Raw genomic sequence first — 15,220 nt, 5'->3', positions numbered from 1 at the left:
TATATATATATATATATATATATATATATATATATATATATATATATATATATATATATATATACTTTTAATACTTTTAATATTTTCTTAGTCCGTAGTTAGCAGTCCGATGTTAGTGGACCACAATTAGTTGCTTAAATAAAATAAATAAAGACCCCATCTTATTCGTGTTGATCAGAATTAATCTTGACCCATGGTACCATGTTGTCAAATGACGTGTTGCGTACATAAAGTACCGTGTTGTCAAATGACGTATTGCGTACAATCATGAGGTCTTATGATTAATCTTCTCGTGTTGTTTACGGGTGGTCCTGAAATATATAAAATAAAATCATAAGTAAATATATATTAAATATTATGTTAATTAGCCAAGATATGATTAATCCGATTTTGTCATAATATGATATATTACAGGTCTTGAAGTGTTTTTTAAAAATCAATTTAGAAGGATCTATTTAGTTTGCGAACAAGTTTGAAATCACTCAAACTATGTTCTTGTTGTTAAAATTTTATAACACAAAATAAGATAGCTATATAAATATGAATCAAATAAGGTTATGAATAAGGTTACTACCTCAAGTTACTTGGATAAAGCTACTGGAAAAGGTAAGAAAAATCTTGGAATCAAAAGAGTGGTGGAGTGGGATTGAAAGATTGGAAGTAATCTCCTTGAAATCGGATGACTATATTGATACGTTCTTGAGTAGGTAAATGAAGAGAGATTAGGGAGTGAATAAACTTGAAAGAAAATTGGAAATGAAATTGTATGTGTGTGTGTGCAAAATAGCATAATTATGGGATGGATATATAGGAGATTTAGTTTATTTTCTTGTACAAAAGTCACATATGAGGTTAAATGGCTGGTTCCCACATGTAACATCATGCCTAGTGGCTGATCATTAAAGTTTATCGTTGGTATATACCAATAGTAAATACGTATAGAAGCTGGGTATGATACGGTTACATATACTCTAGATATACTTGTAGAAATTTTGAGGAATCGGAACGAGAATTCAAATATGGACGGGTTTATAACTGTAAAAGAGGCTCAAAACTAGGCTTTTATTTTTGGGTCAAACCGGGCCAAAATAAAATTTTAAGACATTTTTAATAAAGCAATGTTAGCCCAAAAAAAAATTTTCCAAGCTGACCTGGCAGCTCGACCCCAGCCAGGGGCTCTGCCCCTTAGACCCCGCCAGGGGTTGCCACCCCTTAGACCCCGCTTATCGGGGGCGCTGCCCCCGAACCCCCGTCATAATCAAGATAAGTTCAAACAAGTGTGCACTCCACACTTCCCCAAACTTGTTCGATATTTATCAAGATTATTTTGGTTACAAATTAATCGCATTACACTTAAATCATATTGGTGACATAGATCACCAACACATTATATATTGTAAGTATATATGTCAAAGAATGTTACATATAGTTATCGTTTTGATAACTTAAGTTAGTGGTCTCAAAGTATACTTATAACTCATTATTGTTAGTTCATAATGAAATGTTAAACCATCCTTAAATCATGTTAAATATGTATAGATATGTACATATACATAATCGTATAATTATCGTGTGTTATATAGTTCGTGATATCATCGGTCAAATTGGACGGTCAAACGTTGTGTGAAACTCTTTTCAAAAACATAAGTCTCAACAGTTTGGATTGCTTATCATGTTGGTAAGGTTTATTTTATGTAAATATTAATCTCATACGTATAAAACGATCGGAAAAATCCGGGTCGTTACAATATTCTTATATATGCATCTTGTTAATGTCGGTTACCAGGTGTTCACCATATGAATGATTTTTATCTCTATGTATGGGATGTATATTGAAATATGAAATCTTGTGGTCTATTGTTACGATTTGATATATATAGGTTAAACCTATAACTCACCAACATTTTTGTTGACGTTTAAAGCATGTTTATTCTCAGGTGAATACTAAGAGCTTCCGCTGTTGCATACTAAAATAAGGACAAGATTTGGAGTCCATGTTTGTATGATATTATGTAAAAACTGCATTCAAGAAACTTATTTCATTGTAACATATTTGTATTGTAAACCATTATGTAATGGTCGTGTGTAAACAGGATATTTTAGATTATCATTATTTGATAATCTACGTAAAGCTTTTTAAACCTTTATTTATGAAATAAAGGTTATGGTTTGTTTTAAAAATGAATGCAGTCTTTGAAAAACGTCTCATATAGAGGTCAAAACCTCGCAACGAAATCAATTAATATGGAACGTTTTTAATCAATAAGAACGGGACATTTCAGTTGGTATCCGAGCGTTGGTCTTAGAGAACCAAAAAATTTGCATTAGTGTGTCTTATCGAGTTTGTTAGGATGCATTAGTGAGTCTGGACTTCGACCGTGTTTTCTTTAAAAATGATTGCTTAACATTTTTGTTAGAAACTATATATTGTTAACATATATATATTATGTGATATATTAATCTCTTAACATGTTTGATATTGTGTGATAGATGTTTACCTCTAGCACAAATCCCATTGACTCACCTAATAATAACGAAGAGTCAAATATATATTGGACTGATTCACAAGTTCCCGAAGAAGAACCGGAAGAAGAATCAGAACCGGAAGAAGAATCAGAACCGGAAGAGGAGGAACCGGAGGAGGAAATAGAACCGGTGGGGGGAAATAATAAAACGGTTAAGTAAAAGAAAATCCTCAACCAACCGACCAAGGTTAATTATGGTCAATGGTGTTTCCGCCAAGGAAGAAAAATATTGGGAGGATTACCAATTCTCCGATGAATCGGATTCCGACGAGAATTCCGATGATGTTATAGAAATTACCCCAACTGAATTTAAAAAGGCAAAACAAAATAATAAGGGAAAGGGCATAAAAATAGAAAAATCTAATTCCAACCCCGATGAACTTTATATGTATCGTCAACCCCCGAAGCCCTTAAGTTGTAACAATGACCCGGGAACCTCTAAACCACCAGGTTTTTCTAAACCGTTGTAGAAAACGACAGCTAGTATTAGGGGAACATCATATATCCCTAGAAACTTGGCAAAACGAACCAAAACCGAAGAAGAAGAAACGAGCGAGTCGGAATAAGATAATTGTATTCGTGTGGTGTAATATATGTAATATAGTGTGCTTATGCTTTATGATATATGTAAAAATTGCTTGTATTAATAAGTATTTTTTTTTATGAATCTAACTCTTGTCTATTTTACAGTATAAAAACACAAAATGGATAGACAACCCAATATTTTAAAAGACCTACCCGGAGACATGATTGATGAAATCTTGTCTAGAGTCGGTCAGAATTCTTCGGCACAACTATTTACGGCGAAATCAGTTTGTAAGACATTCGAAGAACGTTCCAAGAATGTCTTGGTTTATAAGAGACTTTCGTTTGAAAGATGGGGGATATCACATTGGAAAACCCATAAGTTACGATGTGTTTACTTTGACGCATATATTGCGGGGAACCCAAATGCTATTTTACGCAACGGGTTAAGAAATTATTTTGACTCAATGTATCCGAATATAGGACTTCATGATTTAGAAAAAGCGGCTAACATGCAACATAAAGAAGCATGTTATGCTTACGAGTTAGTAATGTTCGCTTCTCACCAAAGTGAGAACAAGAACATCGGGCTACAACTATTAAACAAAACGTTCCCACAAGTGACGGAGTCGGTAATTGGGGTAAGATATGAGGTTTTTAGATTGTTACGGGACTGTTGGACATTACGTAACCTTCATCCTTTTGACGATGTTACAACACGTTGTCATACTATCGGTCACAACGGTTACGTTCCACAAGACCAAGGATGGGAAGTAGTATTAGTAAAACCAGAATGCATGACTTGTTTCTGGACGTATGAATTACGTGTCTTTGTTGCCTTTGCTGAACGCCTTATTTATTAACTAGAATTATCTTCGCAACTACTTTGTATCAAAGTTTTATGTGCTATATTTTATGCTATATGTAAAATAGCAGTATTGTAAGTTTGCAAGTTCTTGTATAAAGGTTTGAATATGATTTTTTTTTTTTTTGTGATTAGTTTTTCATATAGAATTGTAGTAGTTGAAATGGTATGTTAGCTACTAAGTATGAACTTAACGGGTAGGTACTACCCGAATTAAAGAGTATAAAACGCTAATATGAAGAAAGAGCTTTTATAAATAAGTTCATATTACGCTACGAAATACTATTGACTACTCTTGATATACTATATGATTAACTCGTTTCATTTGACTATTTTGAAGGAAATGGCACCGACTACTCGACACACCTTGAATATGAATGAAGAGGAATTTCGTGCCTTTCTTGCTTCAAACATAGCCGCAGTACAGGCCGCGTTACATACCAACAATAACCTTGGATCTAGCAGTACAGAAAATCGTGTAGGATGCACCTACAAAGAATTCACTGCCTGCAAACCTTTGGAATTTGATGGAACAGAAGGACCGATCGGATTGAAACGGTGGACCGAGAAGGTTGAATCGGTATTTGCCATAAGTAAGTGTACTGAAGAGGACAAAGTGAAGTACGCTACGTATACCTTCACAGGTTCTGCGTTAACATGGTGGAATATCTATCTAGAGCAAGTGGGACAAGATGATGCTTACGCACTACCGTGGCCAGCATTCAAGCACTTGATGAACGAGAAGTACCGTCCCAGAACCGAGGTCAATAAGTTCAAGACAGAACTTAGAGGGTTACGAACCCAAGGATTTGATATTACCACATACGAAAGACGATTCACAGAATTGTGCCTATTGTGTCCGGGAGCGTTCGAAGATGAGGAAGAGAAGATCAACGCGTTTGTGAAAGGATTACCGGAAAGAATCCAAGAAGATATAAGTTCACACGAGCCCGCCTCCATACAACAGGCATGTAGAATGGCTCACAAATTAGTGAACCAGATTGAAGAAAGAATTAAAGAACAGACGACTGAAGAGGCCAATGTGAAGAAAGTCAAAAGAAAGTGGGAGGAAAACGGTGATAAGAATCACCAATACAACAACAACAGCAATTACAATAATAATCGCAACAATTATCCCAACAATCGCAACTACAACAAACGGCCCAACAACAACAACAACAACAACAACAATAACAACAATAACTACAACAATCATCTCAACAACAATAACAACCGCAACAACAACAACAATCAGAAGCAGCTATGCCAAAGGTGTGAAAAGTATCACTCGGGGTTCTGCACCAAATTTTGCAAAAGAAATGGTCATAGCGCGGCAAAGTGTGAGGTCTACGGACCAGGGGTTAATAGAACAAAAGGAACAAATGGTGTCGGAACGAGTAATGGTGGAGCAAGTAGTGTCGGAGCAAGTTATGCCAATGTAGTTTGTTATAAATGTGGAAAACCGGGCCACATTATTAGAAATTGCCCGAACCAGGAGAACACGAATGGACAAGGCCGCGGAAGAGTTTTTAATATTAATGCGGCAGAGGCACAGGAAGACCCGGAGCTTGTTACGGGTACGTTTCTTATTGACAATAAATCTGCTTACGTTTTATTTTATTCGGGTGCGGATAGAAGCTATATGAGTAGAGATTTATGTGCTAAATTAAGTTGTCCATTGACGCCGTTGGATAGTAAATTTTTACTCGAATTAGCAAACGGTAAATTAATTTCAGCAGATAATATATGCCGGAATCGAGAAATTAAACTGGGTAGCGAAATATTTAAGATTGATTTGATACCAGTAGAGTTAGGGAGTTTTGATGTAATAGTTGGCATGGACTGGCTGAAGAAGGTGAAAGCAGAGATCGTATGTTATAAAAATGCAATTTGCATTGTACGAGAAGAAGGAGAACCCTTAATGGTGTACGGAGAAAAGGGCAACATGAAGCTACATCTTATTAGTAATTTGAAGGCACAAAAACTAATAAGAAAAGGTTGCTATGCTGTTCTAGCACACGTTGAGAAAGTACAAACTGAAGAAAAGAGCATCAATGATGTTCCCGTCGCAAAAGAATTTCCCGATGTATTTCCGAAAGAATTACCGGGACTACCTCCACATCGATCTGTTGAATTTCAAATAGATCTTGTACCAGGAGCTGCACCGATAGCTCGTACTCCTTATAGACTCGCACCCAGTGAGATGAAAGAACTGCAAAGCCAACTGCAAGAACTATTAGAACATGGTTTCATTCAACCAAGCACATCACCATGGGGAGCTCCTGTTTTGTTTGTCAAGAAGAAGGATGGTACATTCAGGTTGTGTATTGACTACAGAGAGTTGAACAAACTTACCATCAAAAACCGTTATCCACTGCCGAGAATTGACGACTTATTTGATCAACTACAAGGCTCGTCGGTTTATTCGAAGATCGATTTACGTTCTGGATATCATCAAATGCGAGTAAAGGAGGATGATATTCCAAAAACTGCTTTTAGGACGCGTTATGGTCATTACGAGTTTATGGTTATGCCGTTTGGATTGACTAACGCACCAGCTGTGTTCATGGACCTTATGAACCGAGTGTGTAGGCCATATCTTGACAAGTTTGTCATTGTTTTCATCGATGACATACTTATTTACTCAAAGAATGATCAAGAGCACGAAGAATATTTGAGAAAAGTGCTAGAAGTATTGAGGAAAGAAAAACTGTACGCTAAGTTTTCAAAGTGTGCATTTTGGTTGGAAGAAGTTCAATTCCTCGGTCACATAGTGAACAAAGAAGGTATTAAAGTGGATCCGGCAAAGATAGAAACTGTTGAAAAGTGGGAAACCCCGAAAACTCCGAAACACATACGCCAGTTTTTAGGACTAGCTGGTTACTACAGAAGGTTCATCCAAGACTTTTCCAGAATAGCAAAACCCTTGACTGCATTAACGCATAAAGGGAAGAAATTTGAATGGAAGGATGAACAAGAGAAAGCGTTCCAGTTATTGAAGAAAAAGCTAACTACGGCACCTATATTGTCATTGCCTGAAGGGAATGATGATTTTGTGATTTATTGTGACGCATCAAAGCAAGGTCTCGATTGTGTATTAATGCAACGAACGAAGGTGATTGCTTATGCGTCTAGACAACTGAAGATTCATGAACAAAATTATATGACGCATGATTTGGAATTAGGCGCGGTTGTTTTTGCATTAAAGACTTGGAGGCACTACTTATATGGGGTCAAAAGTATTTTATATACCGACCACAAAAGTCTTCAACACATATTTAATCAAAAACAACTGAATATGAGGCAGCGTAGGTGGATTGAATTGTTGAATGATTACGACTTTGAGATTCGTTACCACCCGAGGAAGGCAAATGTGGTAGCCAACGCCTTAAGCAGGAAGGACAGAGAACCCATTCGAGTAAAATCTATGAATATAATGATTCACAATAACCTTACTACTCAAATAAAGGAGGCGCAACAAGGAGTTTTAAAAGAGGGAAATTTAAAGGATGAAATACCCAAAGGATCAGAGAAGCATCTTAATATTCGGGAAGACGGAACCCGGTATAGGGCTAAAAGGATTTGGGTACCAAAATTTGGAGATATGAGAGAAATGGTACTTAGAGAAGCTCATAAAACCAGATACTCAATACATCCTGGAACGGGGAAGATGTACGAGGATCTCAAGAAACATTTTTGGTGGCCGGGTATGAAAGCCGATGTTGCTAAATACGTAGGAGAATGTTTGACGTGTTCTAAGGTCAAAGCTGAGCATCAGAAACCATCAGGTCTACTTCAACAACCCAAAATCCCGGAATGGAAATGGGAAAACATTACCATGGATTTCATCACTAAATTGCCAAGGACTGCAAGTGGTTTTGATACTATTTGGGTAATAGTTGATCGTCTCACCAAATCAGCACACTTCCTGCCAATAAGAGAAGATGACAAGATGGAGAAGTTAGCACGACTGTATTTGAAGGAAGTCGTCTCCAGACATGGAATACCAATCTCTATTATCTCTGATAGGGATGGCAGATTTATTTCAAGATTCTGGCAGACATTACACAAGCATTAGGAACTCGTCTAGACATGAGTACTACCTATCATCCACAAACTGATGGGCAGAGTGAAAGGACGATACAAACGCTTGAAGACATGCTACGAGCATGTGTTATTGATTTCGGAAACAGTTGGGATCGACATCTACCGTTAGCAGAATTTTCCTACAACAACAGCTACCATTCAAGCATTGAGATGGCGCCGTTTGAAGCACTTTATGGTAGAAAGTGCAGGTCTCCGATTTTTTGGAGTGAAGTGGGGGATAGACAGATTACGGGTCCGGAGATAATACAAGAAACTACCGAGAAGATCATCCAAATTCAACAACGGTTGAAAACCGCCCAAAGTCGACAAAAGAGCTACGCTGACATTAAAAGAAAAGATATAGAATTTGAAATTGGAGAGATGGTCATGCTTAAAGTTGCACCTTGGAAAGGCGTTGTTCGATTTGGTAAACGAGGGAAATTAAATCCAGGGTATATTGGACCATTCAAGATTATTGATCGTGTCGGACCAGTAGCTTACCGACTTGAGTTACCTCAACAACTCGCGGCTGTACATAACACTTTCCACGTCTCGAATTTGAAGAAATGTTTTGCTAAATAAGATCTCACTATTCCGTTAGATGAAATCCAAATCAACGAAAAACTTAAATTTATCGAAGAACCCGTCGAAATAATGGATCGTGAGGTTAAAAGACTTAAGCAAAACAAGATACCAATTGTTAAGGTTCGATAGAATGCTCGTAGAGGACCCGAGTTCACCTGGAAACGAGAATATCAGATGAAGAAGAAATACCCGCATTTATTTCCAGAAGATACGTCAACACCTCCAACTGCTTAAAACTTCGGGACGAAATTTATTTAATGGGTAGGTACTGTAGTGACCCGAACTTTTCCATGTTTATATATATATATATTAAATGAAATTGTTATTTACATGATTAAGTGTTTCCAACATGATAAGCAATCAAACTTGTTAAGACTTGATTACTTGAAATAGGTTTCATATAGACAATTGACCACCCAAGTTGACCGGTGATTCACGAACGTTAAAACTTGTAAAAACTATATGATGACATATATATGGATATATATATAGTTAACATGATATTATGATAAGTAAACATATCATTAAGTATATTAACAATGAACTACATATGTAAAAACAAGACTACTAACTTAATGATTTTGAAACGAGACATATATGTAACGATTATCGTTGTAACGACATTTAATGTATATATATCATATTAATAGATATTCATACATCATAATATCATGATAATATAATAATTTAAAATCTCATTTGATATTATAAACATTGGGTTAACAACACTTAACAAGATCGTTAACCTAAAGGTTTCAAAACAATACTTACATGTAACGACTAACGATGACTTAACGACTCAGTTAAAATGTATATACATGTAGTGTTTTAATATGTATTCATACACTTTTGAAAGACTTCAAGACACTTATCAAAATACTCCTAATTAACAAAAATGCTTACAATTACATCCTCGTTCAGTTTCATCAACAATTCTACTCGTATGCACTCGTATTTGTACTCGTACAATACACAGCTTTTAGATGTATGTACTATTGGTATACACACTCCAATGATCAGCTTTTAGCAGCCCATGTGAGTCACCTAACACATGTGGGAACCATCATTTGGCAACTAGCATGAAATATCTCATAAAATTACAAAAATATGAGTAATCATTCATGACTTATTTACATGAAAACAAAATTACATATCCTTTATATCTAATCCATACACCAACGACCAAAAACACCTACAAACACTTTCATTCTTCAATTTTCTTCATCTAATTGATCTCTCTCAAGTTCTATCTTCAAGTTCTAAGTGTTCTTCATAAATTCCAAAAGTTCTAGTTTTATAAAATCAAGAATACTTCCAAGATTGCAAGTTTACTTCCAAGTTTTCTAAATCCATTCCAAGTAATCATCCAAGATCAAGAAACCTTTGTTACTTACAGTAGGTTATCTTTCTAATACAAGGTAATAATCATATTCAAACTTTAATTCAATTTCTATAACTATAACAATCTTATTTCGAGTGAAAATCTTACTTGAAATTGTTTTCGTGTCAAGATTCTGCTTCAAGAACTTTCAAGCCATCCAAGGATCCTTTGAAGCTAGATCTATTTTTCTCATTTTCAGTAGGTTTATCCAAGGAACTTGAGGTAGTAATGTTGTTCATAACATCATTCGATTCATACATATAAAGCTATCTTATTCGAAGGTTTAAACTTGTAATCACTAGAATATAGTTTAGTTAATTCTAAACTTGTTCGCAAATAAAAGTTAATCCTTCTAACTTGACTTTTAAAATCAACTAAACACATGTTCTATATCTATATTATATGCTAACTTAATGATTTAAAACCTGGAAACACGAAAAACACCTTAAAACCGGATTTACGCCGTCGTAGTAACACCGCGGGCTGTTTTGGGTTAGTTAATTAAAAACTATGATAAACTTTGATTTAAAAGTTGTTATTCTGGGAAAATGATTTTTATTATGAACATGAAACTATATCCAAAAATTATGGTTAAACTCAAAGTGGAAGTATGTTTTCTAAAATGGTCATCTAGATGTCGTTCTTTCGACTGAAATGAGTACCTTTACAAAAATGACTTGTAACTTATTGTTCTGACTATAAACCTATACTTTTTCTGTTTATATTCATAAAATAGAGTTCAATATGAAACCATAGCAATTTGATTCACTCAAAACGGATTTAAAATGAAGAAGTTATGGGTAAAACAAGATTGGATAATTTTTCTCATTTTAGCTACGTGAAAATTAGTAACAAATCTATTCCAACCATAACCTAATCAACTTATATTGTATATTATGTAATCTTGAGATACCATAGACACGTATACAATGTTTCGACCTATCATGTCGACCCATCTATATATATATTGTGGAACAACCATAGACACTCTATATGTGAATGTCGGAGTTAGCTATACAGGGTTGAGGTTGATTCCAAAATATATATATATAGTTTGAGTTGTGATCAATACTGAGATACGTATACACTGGGTTGTGGATTGATTCAAGATAATATTTATCGATTTATTTCTGTACATCTAACTGTGGACAACTAGTTGTAGGTTACTAACGAGGACAGCTGACTTAATAAACTTAAAACATCAAAATGTATTAAAAGTTTTGTAAATATATTTTGAACATACTTTGATATATATGTATATATTGTTATAGGTTTGTGAATCAACCAGTGGCCAAGTCTTACTTCCCGAAGGAGTAAAAATCTGTGAAAGTGAGTTATAGTCCCACTTTTAAAATCTAATACTTTTGGGATGAGAATACATGCAGGTTTTATAAATGATTTACAAAATAGATACAAGTACGTGAAACTACATTCTATGGTTGAATTATCAAAATCGAATATGCCCCTTTTTATTAAGTCTGGTAATCTAAGAATTAGGGAACAGACACCCTAATTGACGCGAATCCTAAAGATAGATCTATTGGGCCTAACAAACCCCATCCAAAGTACCGGATACTTTAGTACTTCGAAATTTATATCATATCCGAAGGGTGTCCCGGAATGATGGGGATATTCTCATATATGCATCTTGTTAATGTCGGTTACCAGGTGTTCACCATATGAATGATTTTTATCTCTATGTATGGGATGTGTATTGAAATATGAAATCTTGTGGTCTATTGTTACGATTTGATATATATAGGTTAAACCTATAACTCACCAACATTTTTGTTGACGTTTAAAGCATGTTTATTCTCAGGTGAATACTAAGAGCTTCAGCTGTTGCATACTAAAATAAGGACAAGATTTGGAGTCCATGTTTGTATGATATTGTGTAAAAACTGCATTCAAGAAACTGATTTCGATGTAACATATTTGTATTGTAAACCATTATGTAATGGTCGTGTGTAAACAGGATATTTTAGATTATCATTATTTGATAATCTACATAAAGCTTTTTAAACCTTTATTTATGAAATAAAGGTTATGGTTTGTTTTAAAAATGAATGCAGTCTTTGAAAAATGTCTCATATAGAGGTCAAAACCTCGCAACGAAATCAATTAATATGGAACGTTTTTAATCAATAAGAACGGGACATTTCAGTTATGACCCGAATGTCGATTCGTTGAGGTTTATAAACTTAAAATGGATTAAGTTGAGGTATGAAACCGAGTTAAATATGTTTTGGTGTTAAAACTTGTAAATGGTGAGATTTTGACTTAGTGAGTCAAAATTAGGGTTATGGGCGATTTTGAGAACGATAAGTGTTTAACACTTGTGTTCGGGTTTAATTGGCATATTAGGACCATTTTCACTCGTGTTAGTGATTATTGGTTAGTTTGGGCGCGTTCGGTGATATATGTGTTGTACACTAACGATTTTATGAACGGATATGTGTTGTCCAAGGATTAGTGATATATGTGTTGTACACTAACGGTTGTTATGAACACCGATGGGAAATTCGAGTACCATCCCTTTTTACGATTAGTTAACTTGGACGTTTATATATTGTTGTATATATATATATATATTGACGTATTGTTGTGATGTAGCTAACCCTCCGGGTGTAGCTTATTTGGCGTTGTTCACATCCTCGTTGGTGAACTTATATTTTTGTTGATGTATATTTAGCTTGTGCTTAGTGATCGTACGATATGCTTAGGTTAGCTTGCCTTTATGCTTGGATGCTCCGGTATGCGGTATTTGATTATTGTGGCGTGTCCATTTTATGTATATATATGTATGTAGTATATTTTCACTCACTAAGCGTTAGCTTACCCTCTCGTTGTTTACCTTTTTATAGATTTGCATGGATGCGGTGGCTCGGGTAAGCGTGGGACTAGTGGACTCGCGTAGTTGCTTTAGAAGGCTTGCTTTTGGATTGATTAGGATTGGGTAGCGTATCCCCAATCGCCATGCTCGGCTTTATTTTGTGTTAAAAGTCGTGTGGTCGAAAACTTGAAATTGGTACTTAAAGGGTAATTTGGGCATATGTGGGCCCGGTGTCGTAAAACCCTTTTTATTGATGGGACGTGTTAGTTTTAACTATTATAATATGTTGTGAAAACCGTTTAGTCTAAATGTGTCGGGAAGTGGTCAAACATTTTCGCATTTGGGACTTTTTGGGACAGCAGCCTGTCCAGGCCCTTTTGCGCGCCGCGCCATGTGCTGTACCAGCAAAATATTTTTTTTTATTCCGCGTTATTGATTGGTTAACGGGTTGGGTTGTTACATTATCGCGCCACGTGTCACAATCTGATTGGTCCCTTGAATCTCAACTTAAAAATTGTTTTCATTTGAATATTCCTCTCTATCTATATTGACATTAAAAACAAACTAGCTTGAGAGTTAAAGCTCTAGAAAAATTAAACATTGTTTCATTATTGGTGTACCATAGGAGTATAGGGAGGTTATATTGTTTCAAGTATAGTGAGGTTTTATTGGTGTACCATAAGGTTTATCTTATATGTAGTTATATGACATGATATCAAATATTAATTTTAGACACGGTAGTATGTTATTATGTATCATCGGTAATTAAGAATCTTTTTGCCACTGTATCATATACCAATTAAGAGGAGTTTGAGACTTTACTTATTATTATTAAAAAAAAAAAACTTTATCTATTTTAACTGTTTTTTTCTTTCCTAATGGCGCATTAATAAACAATCCCAATAACGCTAGTTTAATAAACTTGATTGTTTTCCATTGGTCACATTAGTGGTTATGCTTATTACACACGTTATTGTAAAGAACTATGTAACAAATATATATATAATACATACAATACAAGTCGATCGTGTTTGGTAGACAGGATATTATGTTAAATTTCAAGTGAAGGATGACTACGTAACTCGTCTTGTAAATTGCTCCATTTGTCTCTATATGATGCAACTTTCTATAAATTGACTTGTGGGGTTACATGTAAAGTAGTAAATGACTATTATGACCCTGCAAACAAACATAAGATCACTTTTGAGGGTTTTGATTTGAGGATTCTTTTTGTTGGCATGAAGGGGGTACAATAGTTTTTTAATAAGGGTGATTATTTCAAAGCTTCTCTTTTCTTATGAACTTATAATACAAACTATCAATTAGCTACATCCCATAGCTAACTACAGCTATTAGGTTTTGATATTTGAATGTTGATTAAATAGGAATTGGAATGGAACGAGGGAGACACCCCACACAATGTTGCAGAAAATGGTCCACTACATATTGTCTATAAAAGTATATAAAACTGTCATTATTGCTCAAATATCTTGTACATTCAAATAACCGCAAGAAAATCAATATAAACGTTGTGCACAATACATTAACGATAGTTGTAAAGACTATTGTTAAAAACTTTCTTAAAATACTATATACTCATGTGTCGCAAATAGATAGTCCATTTTCATTTAATAGATAAAAACAAAAATGATATTAATAATTAAATAAAAATAAAAATAAGATTATTAAAAAGTAAAAAATAATAATGAAGTGAATAATGTTTCTGTTTTAGTATATTGATTAATAATTAATAATTAATTAATTAATAATTAATAATTAATTAATAATTAATTAATATATGTGTTTCGTGATGCAATGCATTCCACTTTCTTCTTTTATCAAGGAAAAGTTAATATTTATTTTTTTTTTTATCAAGGGAAAGTTATATTTATGAGAGAAGAAATTAGAGCAAACGGAGATTATTTCTTTATTAAGATGTACGCAACCTACTCAGATTATCTTATGACCATTTTCAACCATTTTCCTTAATTGTCATTGCAAAATTACGTCTAGTGAAGTTCAAACCTTAGACGTCTTAGGCTTTTATGGCCAACCAAATTAAACACATAGTTATTAAACGTCGTGAAGTTTTAATGTTATCGTTTTTTTTTTTTTTTTTTTTTTGCTAAAAAAAAAAAAAAGTTATTAAAAAGTTGTAGTGGTTTCAAATAATGTCCATAAAGATCACGCTTCTTTACATATTAAACAAAACTAGTCATAAAATATTAATCCACTTTTGGAAATGAGGTCATGAAAATTAGAGGAAGCTAGGTAAGGTAGTATACACTCTTTAGACTAGGTCAAATTAAACTAATATATTTAACAATGATATTAAAATGATTGAATAGTTTAATCCCTCCTCCCCCAATCAAAGATAACCTTCCAAATGGTTAAATCTAGGGGCCACAAGCTGAAAATAT

The sequence above is a fragment of the Rutidosis leptorrhynchoides genome, chromosome 8, assembly GCF_046630445.1.
Source record: "Rutidosis leptorrhynchoides isolate AG116_Rl617_1_P2 chromosome 8, CSIRO_AGI_Rlap_v1, whole genome shotgun sequence".
NCBI lineage: Eukaryota > Viridiplantae > Streptophyta > Magnoliopsida > Asterales > Asteraceae > Rutidosis > Rutidosis leptorrhynchoides.
The sequence above is the reverse complement of the archived record's forward strand: the minus strand, read 5'-3'. Positions refer to the sequence as shown.